Source organism: Sarcophilus harrisii, chromosome 1 (genome assembly GCF_902635505.1).
Source record: "Sarcophilus harrisii chromosome 1, mSarHar1.11, whole genome shotgun sequence".
NCBI classification, from domain to species: Eukaryota; Metazoa; Chordata; class Mammalia; order Dasyuromorphia; family Dasyuridae; genus Sarcophilus; species Sarcophilus harrisii.
Genome location: NC_045426.1, coordinates 62,069,645 through 62,083,453, shown reverse-complemented (window position 1 = coordinate 62,083,453; position 13,809 = coordinate 62,069,645). Strand labels below are relative to the sequence as shown.

General features: G+C 34.8%; 1 protein-coding gene across 1 annotated transcript in view; it reads left to right on the top strand.

The window, feature by feature from the left end:
* The window catches only part of PTPDC1 (protein tyrosine phosphatase domain containing 1), a 64,803-nt gene that overhangs the window by 26,885 nt on the left and 24,109 nt on the right, over positions 1–13,809 (top strand). The gene's annotated exons all lie outside the window — the stretch shown is intronic.

Here is a 13,809-nt window from a genome sequence, read left to right as displayed (position 1 = left end):
AACAATTGTGGTTATTTGATTATAATTCTCAGAGAAGGAGGTGGAAACTGGGGAGGAGGTAAGAGGGTACTCAGAAGGTAACAAGGCAAAAGAATGACCAAGAGGATATTTAGTTCTAGGGAGTACAGAAGGGGTTTAGCCCCTCACAGGAATGACCTCTGGTGTATGATTTGAAAAGTGGAGTAGCAACAGCAAAATGAAAAATGGCTGGAGTGATTTAACCCCCCCAGGCATGGCCTTGACATCTGTCTCATCTTTGATTTAGGTAATATCTAATTAGATATTACCTAAGAGGTTCTTACAATTGAAAATAATAAGTAATGATTAGTTTTTTAGGAAGAGGTTTAAATATGAAAAGTTTGAAGATTTTTGCTCGGAAATTGACTAGATAGTAGAATTGATTGTGTCCTTTCTGATCTGTTATATAGCCCTTTTGATATTTCAATTTCATTTTTTAAAAAAAAGACTATTGATATCTTTTAATAGGCTCATATAATGAGCTCAAATTTCAGAATATTTTAAATGACTTTCTTTTAGTAGAAATGAAAAATATTATATGCTATAGATTTAATTAATTGTGAACAGTTGCTTTTAAAGAATAGGTTGCAGTTCACCAAAGGGAGAAATGCAAACTATTAGCAGCCACAAGAAATATCAATCCATATCATTAATAATAAAGGAAATGTAAGTCAGCACAAATGCAGAAGATTGGCAGAGATGACAAAGGAAGGGCATATTGCATATTCAATGTTGAAGGAGTCACAAAAAGACAAAGACTAATAGGTACAGCTTGTTTTTGATAAAAAGTTAGTAAGTTCATAAAATCACTTTAAAATATTATTGTTTCCTTTATTAATGCTAACTATTGGGTTCCCCATCAGTATTGGTCTTTAAGCAAAAGTTGAAGTCCACTTGCCAGATATGTTTTTAAGATCATAAATCTGAAGCTAGAAGAGACCTTAAGACATCTTTTAGTCTGAGTTCTTCACCTTTTTTTGTTTCATGGTCTCCTTTTGGCAGTATGGTGAAAACTATAGATAGATAGATAGATCCCTTCTTGAAATACTGTTTTTAAATGCATCAAATAAAATGTGTAGGAGTGTGTGTATGTGTGTACAGACACACATATACATATATCTAGCAGTGGAATCTCTGGGTAAAAAAATAAGGACATTTTAGTTTTTAAAAAATTTCATATTGTTTTCCAAAATTGAGAAATCAATTCACAACTCCACTAGCAATGTACTTATGTGCTTCTCTTTGTAGGACTGTATTGTTAATGTAAAAGCTTTTTTCCTTTCCAAATGATCTTTTTAAAAATAGTCATTTATATTCCTTATATGTCCAGAGGCAGCTAGGTAGTGTGGTACATAGAACACTGGGCCTTGAATCGGAAAAAGCTGAGTTCAAATTCAGTCTCAGATAGTTATTATTTTAGTGACACTAGGAAAATCATTAAATGACTGTCTGATTTTCTTCAAATGTAAATTAGGGAACAATAATAGCAACAACTGGGTTGTTAGAATCTAACGAGATAATATTTGGCAAGCACTTAGTATAATATGCATTTATTCAATACTTGTTCCTCTTTGGTTAAGAACTCTCTCTCTAAATGTGACTATAAAATAAGTGTATATAAGGGGAGGAGAAACATGGACACACACACATATACATATAAATAACAAGAAAATCAATGATTTTTTAATCCCCATATATACTAAAATATTTATAGCAATGCTTTTGTAGTAGCAAAGAAAATGAGTACTCATAAATCAGGAAAACATTGAATTGTAATATATTTTATATATAATTGTAAACTAAAATATTTTTTAAATTAAACTTTTAAATCAGTTAAAAAAAATCCACTTTCTCTTCTTCTTTCCAATTCCCTTTGTCCTTTTTATTGAGAATGAAAGAAAAGCAAAACACTTTTACAATTGCATGTAGTCAAGCGAATTATTATATTGGCCATATTTAAAAGAAAAAGGTGTGTGTGTGTGTGTGTGTGTGTGTCTGTGTATGTAGCCAACTAACTATCTTGTGAGTATGTATATGTGTGTGTGTTTTATTTATTTTTTTTTTTTTTGCATTCCTCACTTGAGTCTTTCATCTCTCAGGAGGTGAGTAACCTGTTTCATCATTACTCTTCTGGAATTATGGTTGGTCAGAGTTCCTCCTCTTTCCAACTTATTTGTCTTTATAGTATTGTCATCATTATATAAATTATTCTCTTGGTTCTATTCACTTTATTCTATATCAATTCATATGCATCCCAGGTTTCTCTAAAACAATGCCCTTCATCATTTTTTTACAGTACAATCATAATAGAATATGATTTATATCATATATGATATGTATATATGATTTATATACATTTATATCCTGTAATGTACTTATTCATCCATTCCCCAATAAGTCATAAAGAGTTGGACATGACCAAATGACCAAACTGCTGCTACAGATTCCCATTTTTTGTCATCTCAAAAAGGGCACAAATATTTTTGTTAGAGAGTTTTGCTTTAGATTAGTTCTTCCCTTAATAACTATCCTTTTTCTCATTCATGTTCTCTCCTTTCCTTTCTGTTTTCCTATTGAATGAAATGTATTCTTCTAGACAATTGTCTGAGTCTCTGTTGTTCCTTCCTTTGACCAATTCATATGAAAGTGAGGTTCAAGTGTTAATTGCTCCTCTTACCTCTTCCTCTTTTTAGAGACTTGTGTTTGTACATCCCAGTTATCTAAGTTACTTTCCCCTTAACTTCCTTTCCTACTCTCACTAGTTTATTCTTCTTCTCTGATCTTTTTTCTTTTTCATTTGGAGGTTTCTTTCAGGAGGTGAACTGTGAAACCTTTCTATTTTCACTTTGCTTTCTGGTTCTAAGAGATCTATGCATCTTTCAAGATTTCTTGAAATATGATATCTAGGCTCTTTTTGAGGGAGGAGAGGTCATCATAGCTTCAGGTTGCCCAAAGATTTTTAGTAGTTTTTTCTACATCTATTTTTTTGAATCAGCTTTTTGTTGTTATTGTTTTTTATGAAATACCTTACATTTTCTTTTACTTTTTCAGTCTTTTTTTGTTGTTGTAATATTTCTTCTTATCTCATGGAGTCATTAGCTTCTAAATGCCCTGTTTTAATTATGTTTAAATAATCTTTTTTATAATAATAGCCTTTTATTTTTCAAAATACATGCAAAGATAATTTTCAACATTGAACTTTCATGGAAACACTCTATCCAAATTTTTCTCCCTCCTTTCCCCCAAACCCCTCTAAATAGCAAGCAATCCAATATAGGTTAAACTTGTGCAATTCTTTTAAACATAGTTCCACATTTATCATGCTGCACAAGGAAAATCTAATCAAAAAGGAAAAAAATAAGCAAGCAAATAACAACAGCAAAGGTGAAAATATTATTTTGTGATTCACATTCAGTTTCCATAGTCATCTCACTCTGGATGCAGATGTCTCTCTCCATCACAAGTATATTGGGATTACTCTGAATCACCTTTTTGTTGAAAAGAGACATAATCACATCACATAATCTTGTTATTTTTATGTACAATGTTCTCTTGGTTCTATTCCCTTCATCATTTATTATCAGTTCACATAAGTCTTTTCGGGTCTTTCTAAAATCATCTTGCTGATTCTTTTTTTCTCTTTTATTTTATTTAATATTTCCCTCACTTACATTCAAAACAAAAATACTGTTTTACATTTGTTTTTAAAATTTTTGAATTCTAGATTTTTCTCTTATCCCTACCCACAATAAAGAAACCACACTTGAAGGTATACAAAACAGTTCCTTAAAAGTCATAATGAAAATAAAAATCTTCAAGAAAAATTAGGTTTAAAAAAAGAGAGAGGAAAGAAAGAATGCTTCAATCTGTATTCAGATACAATCAGTTCCTTCTCTGGATATGGATAGGATTTTTCATCATAAGTCCTTCAGAGTAGTCAGGTATAATTGTAATAGTGAGAACAGATAGCATTGTTCTGAGCTGACCTGCTATGAATGGTTTTGCTGTTACTTTGTACTCAGTACATTTCACTTTGCTCGAGTTCATGGAAGACTTTCCAAGTTTTTTTTTTTTTCCTGAGAGCATCCTGCTCATCATTTTCCATAGAACAATAATATTCCATCATAAACACATACCACAGTTTATTGAATTGTTCCCCAATTGATGTTCATCCCCTCAATTTCCAACTCTTTTAACCTGAGAAGACAGGTGCTATGACTATTTTTCATACCTTTAGGTCATTTTTCTTTTTTTCCCCCGAAAATCTTTTGGTATTCTTGTTAAGTAGCAGTGTTGTTAGGTCAAAGGAAATTATAGCCCTTTGGGCACAGGTCACATCTTTTGATCATTTATCAATTGAGGCATGACTTATTTTTTATAAATTTGACTCATTTTCCTTTATTTAAACAATCTTTAATTTGAAAAAAACTTTAGCGTTCCAAATTACTTCCCACTGAGAAGGCAAGCGATATGATATCAATTATACATGTGAAATATTTTTTTTTTAATTTCCATGTTAGCCATATTGCAAAAAATATATAAAGAAAATGAGAAAATTATACATCAATTTGCACTCAAGAATTCATTAGTTTTCTCTCTGGCAGTAAAAATTTTTCATCCCAAATCCTTCAGAATTGTCTTGGATCATTACATTGATTAGAGTAGCAAAGTATTTCCCAGTTGATGATCATTAAATATTGCTGTCATTGTGCTTGCTTTTCTCCATTTTTTTGTCATAAATTATTTTTTCCCATAAATTTTGACAGGTAAATTCCACGCTCCTCTATTTTGCTTACAGTATCACACTTTATACCTAAATCATGCAACTATTTTGATCTTATCTCAGTATACAATGTGAGATGTTGATCTATACCTAATTTCCGGCAACCTGTTTTCCAGTTTTTCTCTGCTTTTTTTTTTTTTTTTTTTTTAACCTCAGTTGAAGTATAATAGCTTCTTCCCTAGATCCTGATTTTTACTCTGTGTGTCTTTCTATTTCAAATATGTTTCTTATAAACAACATACTGTTGAATTCTGGTTTTTAACCCATTTTGCTTTTGAGAAAGTTCATCCAATTCACATTTATAGTTATGATTATTAACTGTGAATTTCCTCCTATTCTATTTTTCCCCTACTTTTCCTCCTTTCATTTTTATCCTGTGTCTCTTTAAGTCTGTTTTGTTTTCAAAATCCACTAACTACTTTAATCTACCTTCTGTTCTATTAGTCTCTCTTCTCTTTTTTCAGATTCCCTTCCCCTTCTACTTCCCTGTAAAATCGATTTCTATACCCAACTGAGTGTGTATGTTATTCCCCCAGCCATTTTCAGTGAGGGTGAGGTTCAAGCATTGCCTGCTGCCGCCACCACCCCCATCTTCCCCTTTATTTTAACAATTCTTCCTTTCATGCCTCTTTTATGTGAGATAATTTTCTGTATTCTTCTTCTCTTTTCCTTTCTTCCAGAGAATCTCTTTCTTACTCCTTAATTTAAAAAAATCATCCCATCAGAGTTATCTCACAACCATGCCCTTTATTTGTTGATACTCCTTCTAACTGCTCTAATAATGATAAAATTCTTAAGAGTTATAATTATCAACTTCTCCTTTAAAAACATAAACATTTTAAACTTATTGAATGCCTTATGATTTCTCTTTACATATTTACCTTTTATTGCTTCTCTTGAGTTTTGTAATTCAAAGTCAGATTTTCTATTCAGTTCTAGTCTTTTCATCAGGAATGCTTGAAAGTCCTCTATTTAATAAATATGCATTTCCCCCTAAAGAATTATACTGTTTTGCTGGATAGATTATTCTTTGTTGTAATCCTAACTCCTTTGCCTGCTGGAATATCATTATTCCAAGCCCTCCTGCTGCTGAATCTTGTGTGGTCCTGACAGAGGTTTCACCATATTTTAATTGTTTCTTTCTGACTTCATACAATATTTTCTCCTTGACCTGGGAGCTCTGGAATTTGACAACAATATTCCTAGGAATTTTCATTTTGAGATCTCTTTATTAAGAAGGGATTAGTGGATTTTTAAAATTTCTATTTTACCTTTTATAAAGTTCTAGGATATTGAGGCAGATTTCCTTGGTAATTTCCTGAAATGTGGTTTCCAGATTCCTTTTTGATCATGGCTTTCAGAGAGTCCAGTAATTTTAAATTACCTACCCTTAATCTGTTTTCAGGTTGGTTGTTTTTCCAGTGAAATATTTCATATTTTCTTCTATTTCTCCCCCTTTTTTAAAATTTTGTTTTATTGTTTCTTGGTATCTCATAAATTTATTGCTTCCATTCTAATTTTTAAGGAATTTTTTTTCAGTAAGCTCCTTTCCATTTGGTCAATTCTGTTTTTCAAGACGTCTTCTTTAGTGGATTTTTGTGATTCTTTTGCCAAATTATTGATTCTGATTCTCTTTTCATAATTTTCTTGTATCATTCTCATTTCTTTTCCCAATTTTTTCTCTCCCTCTCTCGATTTTTAAAATCCTTTTTGAGATTTTTCCAGGAATTATTGTTGGGTTTGTATCCAGTTCAATTTTTCTTTGAGGCTTTGCTTATAGATGCTTTGATGGAGTTTTTTGAGCTTGTGTCTTGATCTTCTTTGTCATCATGTTAATTATTATTTGTTCTTTGTTGTTTTTGTTTGCTAATTTTTCCAGCCTTTTTCCTGATTTTTAACTTTGTTAAAGTCGGGCTCTGCTCCCAAGTTAAAGGGAGACACTGTTCCAACATTAGGCCTTTCTTGCTGCTTTTTTCAGGAGGTAGCTTTGGGAGTTTATAAGTTTTTGATGTTTTCAAGGTGATATGGAGGAGGTATAGTGGTTATTTTCTCTGTCTATGCTCTGGTCTTTTCCCAGAAGGGAACCTTGTTCACTTGCAGCATCAATGCTAGCACTTCTGGCCCTGGGATTATGACCAATTCCCCTGCTCCCATGCAGCCGCAACTGCTTGAGCTCTCCTCTGTCCTGAAATTACGACCAGGGTCCTTCCTCTGCCATGAGCAGCCAGAAGCACTTCCTCCCTGCTCTGGAAGCACCACCTCAAACCTCACTCCACTAGACAGCCAATCTTATTACTCCTTTTGGCCCCGCTCCAACAAAGGGTCCTTGGCAGCCTCCTTCAGATCTAGCTCCAGCTTCCTTGCTATCTGAGGGCCCAGCTCCCAGAGATCTGATGCTGCCAGTGCAGCAGCCCACAAGGCTTGGCTTGTACCTCTCGGGCCCAACACCAGCTGGTGTGACAGATATTTCCTGCTGACCTCTTGGGATAGAAAATAGCCTCAGCCTCACCTGATTTTGAAGTGATACTTTGGAGTTGTTTGGAGAGAAATTTGGGAGAGTTTGTTTGAATGCTTCTCAGCTCTGCCTCTGTACACTTCTTCATTTTTAATGTGTTCACCCTAATAAGTTCTTAAGCAACTCTGAGCTTAGGAAATTATACAGGCTAAGATTTGGCTTTTTCCCAGTTTAAAATGTGAAATCATTGGATTGCACAAGATCATTAATAAATCCACTGAAATGTAATTCTCTGTCCATAGAAGAAAGCATCATGCTCAAATGGGATAATGGAGGAGAAAATATTTTGTCAGCTCAACAATTACTATACCAGGGTGACAATGTTTTATTAGCATTATCTCCATCCATTTCTAACCACTGCTTTGTTTGTATAGCTTAAAGCTTATATATTTCCTCATTCTACCCCAGAGCCTGATTTCTTCTTTGAAGTAAACTTCTAGGCTGGAGGAGCTTCTCTCTTCTTACAGACTATTACATATTTGTCATTTTAACAATGAATGTGTCTTATCTTTTACTTCCTCCCTATTATTTTGAACTGTATGAGTAATGTTCTAAGTACGATTACTTGAAAATATTAGGTTCCAATTAGTAAGCTTATGACTAAGCTTAAACAGATGAAACAATAATGGGCTTTAAAAAAACCAAAATTGAAATGTAGTTTACAGGGGAATAGAATTTTTATAATTTGAAACAGGAAGTTATATTAAATAATATGATTTGCATATACCAAGAATGATGAGGTTTATAGTGGTAATCTCCTTTTTACTCAGCAATCTGGCAGCTTTAAAGTTAATTTAGTATATAAATGAAGACAATCTATGTTCAGTAAATCTTCAAGAGGAGCCCCAAGTGGAAATAACTAATTACCAGCAAGATTTTCCTACCATGTTGTTAAACATTTGGTCAGTCTCAGGAGATGCCTTTTAAGATAAAAGACAAACAATTAATGGAGATAATGAAGGATACTTTTTCTTGATCTGTCTATTTTTATACAAAATACATGAAGTCTATCTCTAAACTCAAATATTTTAACATTGAATGGGAAATGTAATTTTTAATAAGTATAACATCTGAGTTCACCATTGAGCCAATGTTGTGGAAAGTGCCGGGCTTAAAATCAGTAAAGATTTGGATACAAACCATGTGTTCAAAATTTTGCTAGCTTTAATATCTTACAAAATTTTACAAAAAAATTTTTACTCATTGATGAGTTTCTGAATCTGTCTTACCTGAAAAATGGGTATAATAACCCTGAGAGTTGATGTGAGACTCAAATATAATGTAGGTAGAGAGCTCTGTAAACTTAAAAGCACTAGAGCCCATTATTGATTGTGTCTCCATGGCATCTTTCCCAACATATCCCTTCTCTCTGTACACACAGCCCTTCTTATTCAGATCACTATCACCTCTCATATGGACTGCTCAAGTATCCTCCTCCCATTCTTTTCTTTAACCTTCCTCTAGGATAAAATATAAATTTCCCTTGGCATTGCAGGCTGCCTACAGGACAGTCCCATCTGCCTTACAACTTTATTTTATACTACTCACATCACAGACTTTATGTTCCTTTTTAGGTAGGCTGGCAATTGTTCCTTGACTTCCTCTTTGGTCTCATGTGCCTGTGGTACTCCATGTTCTGTAATCTCTCTCATGATCCTTGTCTTACTCCAAGGCTGCCACTTTTTCCAGGAAACAACTTCTGATTGCCCCTCCCAAGTCAGTAGTGCCCTTTCCCTCTTTAATTTTCCGTATACTACACTTACCTGCTTACTTATTCTTATTGTACTATACTTATTTATATGCTCCTTTCAAAAGAAAGTAGACTCCTTGAGGGAGGTACTGTTTCGATTTTGTCTTTGCATCCCCAGCATCTTTAGCACAGAACACGCTGTACAGCACACTAAAGTAAATGCAATTTAAATTAATGTTCCCTATTAAGCTTAGTAAAGAAAATTACTTTTAGAGAACATTTAAGAATTTTTCTTCTGAAAATAATGCATAATTGGTAAACTGGAACTAAAATGCAGCAACTATAAGGATGATTGTATCCAACTGAAATTAGTATTGATTCTTCCACTAATCAGATTGTACTGAATCCCCTTTGAAGGGTATGTTAAAAGCATCATATTTTAGGGCTAGAAGCAAATGTAGAAGTCATCTAGGCTAGACTCTTTTTTTTTTAATTTAATAGCCTTTTATTTACAGGATATATGCATGGGTAACTTATACAGCATTAACAATTTAGGCTAGACTCTTAAGATAATTCAGGATCTATATCATTCCTTACAAGCAGCAATGGAAAGATTCTGTGGATCAGTGGTTAATGCCTATTTGAGATACATGCTGAGTGAATAGTGGACAATTTACTATTTCCATGGGCTTCCTGATTTTGAGGAGATCAGTATTTTATTCACTACTCACTCTATATCTCAATAGATACAGAAACAATTGTCAATAGACAATTTATGGACATTATACATACATACATACATATACACACACCCATACACACATACATCTGTAATTATAAATCACTTGGCAATCTGTCAGCTTTATAGTAGTGATACTCTATGAACCGAGATTAATTTTCAAATGATATAATCAGTACAGTATGTAAAGCCTTCCTGGCTGGAGTATGACCTTTCAGAGCTTGCACTCTACTGGTACAGTCTTTGAGAAACCAAGATCTCGTCTATCCCATAGAATAAGTTTTAGAGTAGGATTTAGTAGAATAGGATTTCAGTAAAAGAACCATATAGTACATAAAATAAACTGTCCAACTAAAGAGTTGGGTATAGTAACAGAGTTTTATGACATCAGAGGAAGTAAATTGGGTATATTACTTAATAAGGCAATAGATAAAATATATGGCCAATATATTGGATTTCTAGGAACGTCATAAATATCTACTAGATGGAACATTGCAATTTTTTAATGAGTAATTTTTCTTACATCAACTTTAAATAAAGTCAGAAAGTATATGTTGTGTCTACTATTCTGCTAGGCATTGGATAAGTAGTGGGGTTGTGAAGAAAAGCAAAAAGCAAATGGGAGCTCACTGTCTAAAGGGGAGAAGGTCTAGCATTAATGGTTTTTAGAAGCGATTTCTTGGGGTTGATGATATTTTAGCTAGTACTTTGAGAAAGTCAGGGAATCCCTGAGGCAGATTAAAAGGGGGAGAATTCCAGGTATCTGACATAGGCAATGAAAATGCCCAGAGTTTGATTTTTTTCCCCCCTCAAGGAAAGTAAGGAGACCAAATAGTGTTGTTTAAACTCTTCCAGCATGGTACTTCCAGCAAATTCTATAAGAATTCAGGAGAGATTGGACTAGTAAGGGAAGACTTCATAGAGAAAGTGGAACATTGGTTGGGTTTTCAGGGAAGGCAACTAAGAAAGGGCTCAGGGATTACAAGAAAATTAGCCCAAATCTAGGCTAGACCCTCCTTGCTTCCCCATTCCCTTCTTGAGCATTCTATCCTTCCTTTCTCTACTTCATTTCCCACATACCTTTACAGTGGTCCTCCTAAAGTACCTGTGCTCCAGAAGCTTCACTGGCTCCCTACTGCCTCTAGAATCAGTCCTTCATACTCTGTGCCTATCCAGCCTTTCAGACTGATCATGCCTTACCTCTACCCCCCGGTCATGTCCTCTGTGCTTTGGGAAGGCCCATGTGGTGTCTTCCATATTCCCACCTCTGCTCCTTTGCAGGTCTGCCTTTTGGATCTGTGGCTTCCATTAAGACTCAACTCAAACACTATGTCCTTCAAGACAAATCACATTCACAATTCCTTTCATCATCTCAAATCATTTTCTTCTTCCTTTATATAAACTCTCACAGAACCTAGAAGAATTCTCAATTGCAAGATAAAAGATATATTTTATGTAGCAGTCCTTTTTATATTGGCAAGGAAGAGGAAACTGAGTGGATGCCCATCAGTTGGGAATGGCTGAATAGGTTATGATATATGAATGTAATGGAATATTATTGTTCTATAAGAAACAATTAGCAGGATGGTTTCAGAAAGGCCTGGAGAGACTTACGTGAATTGATGCTAAGAGAAGTGAGCAGAACCAGGAGAATATCGTACACAGCAACAGCAAGATTATGTGATGATCAAATGGGATAGAAGTGGTTCTTTTCAACATTGAAATGATTTAGGCCAGTTCCAATAGACTTGTGATGGAGAGAGCCATCTGCACCTAGAGAGAGGACCATGGGAACTAAATGTGGACAACAACATAGTATTTTAACCTTTTTTGTTATTTTTATAAGTTTAGATTTGAGACAGTTCCCTGGCTTAATACCTTGACTATATTAAATGCATAGTAGGGATTTGATGATTAAATGCGTGAATGAGTAAATGATTCAGTAGACAAGAAGAAGTCACTATAAATATCATATAGTGAAAATAGTGCTTGAAGTAGAAAATTTTGAATTTATATGTAAATTAGATTGAAATAGGTAGAAATGCCAGCTGGGAAAACTGGTTAGGAAACTGTTTCAGCAATCCAAGAAGATGACAATAAGACCTCACCTCAACTACATTCATAGAAAGCTCCATGAGCTTCTTGTAGTGTCCTGTACAATTGAGCATTACATTGCTAATAGTCATTAAGCCCTCTCCACTCTGTTGTCCATTCAGCCCCTAAAGCTTAAATGTGATCACATTACTCCGGTACTCGGTAACTCCCTATTACCTCTAGAATTAAATATGGAATACTGTTAGGTGTTCAAAGCCTTTTCTAACCTAGACCTCCCTCCGACTTTTCCAGGCTTCTTACATCTTACTCTCCAACATGTACTCTTTGACTCTGTGACACTGGTCTCCCAGATGTCCCATGAGGAAAACATTACATCCCGCAGTCCCAGGCCCTTTCTATGGCTGTCCCCCAAGCTTGTGATGCTCTCCCTTTTCCATTCCACCTGCTGACCTCCTTAGCTTTCCCTAAATCCCAACCAAAATCTACTGGAAGACTTCCTCAACCTCTCTCCATTCTAAAACCTTTCCTCTATTAATTAACACCTAGTTGTGTCTTATGAAGCATTTAATATGTGCCAGGCCCCATTATTAATGCTGGAGATACAAAGATCAAGAAGTAAAATAAACTCTGCTTTCAAGGAGCTTACAGTCTAATGGGGAAGATAGTAGGCAAACAAGCCTAAAAATACAGGATAATTTTGAGGTAGTGTGTAAGTACTGTTAAAGAGGTCTTGGAAAGGCTTCTTTCAAAGGTGGAACTTCAGCTGAGCCTAGGAGCTGGAAATGGGGAAAGATTCCAGGCATGGGCAACAACAAGAGTTGAGAAATTTTTTAAATTCAATTTTATTTTAGGGTCAAATTCTCTCCCTTTCACTTTCCTTTTTCCTCCTCTCCCACAGAGAAGGCAGCAAACCTGTATGGTCAAGAAAAACAAATTACCTTGGAAGGAAAAAAAAAATATATATATATATATATATATCCATCGGCATAATCCATCACTAATCTATTCGCAAATGGGTGACATTTCATCATTAATCCTTTGGAATCATATCTGGTTATTGTACAAGTCAGAACTCCTAGTCTTTCAAAGTTTTTTTTTTTTTGTCTTTACAATATGGTTTCTATTGCATAATGTATGATAATTTTGCCCATTTTCTCCCCCTTTTTCCCTAATCCCAGTGTATTCATTTCCCCTAGTCTTTGCATTCTTTTTTTTTAAACTTTTACTTTGTCACTTTTAGGAAATCTGTTTGAATTTGTGCACAAGCTAAATTTTTCTTTGAGGCTTTTAAATATTTTGGAAACCTTATTCAGAATTTGTTTTTAAGCTTCTCTTTCATCACAATAACTCTTTGTAGTAGATCTGTTTGTCTGTCTATTCTTCTAGCTTATTTCTTGACTTTGAATTTTATATTAAACTGAGCTCTATATACTTTCAAGACATTTTTGGGAATGTCTGGGCTAAGCTTCTTTCCTCTTGGGTCATTCTGCTGCTTTCTTGGGGCTATTAAATGTTATATTATACCAGGTTCTCAGTGGTAGCTCAGGCTGGGGAACCTGCAAACTTTTGGTATTCCCAAAATGATAAAATCTGTCATTGCCTTCCCGGTCCGAGCTCTATATGTCTCTGACCCAAGTTTGGCTCTCAGTAAGACCATTCCTTGTCCCTGGTTGCAAGTAGGAACCTGCTTAGTAAGGGATTTTTGTCATAATTATTCCACTGCAGACTTCACCCTGGGCTAAATGCTAGAACTAAATGACTGCTGTGCTCCCAGCAGAACCAGAGCCATATAGCTACTTTTTATTGTTGAACTTGTTCCTTACCCAGTCTACAGCGAGTGCCACTCTTGGACTCTGTTCCCCTCCTTGTTCTCCCCTGGAACTGGGTAGTAAGCAGAAGAGCTTCCACTTCTTGCACTAACTAGTTCAGGAATCTTCTTTCCTGCCCCAGGACATCTTCTGGTGGTCTTTTCAGTCTCTGGGCACTGGGTTGCTCTGCCCAGCATGTCC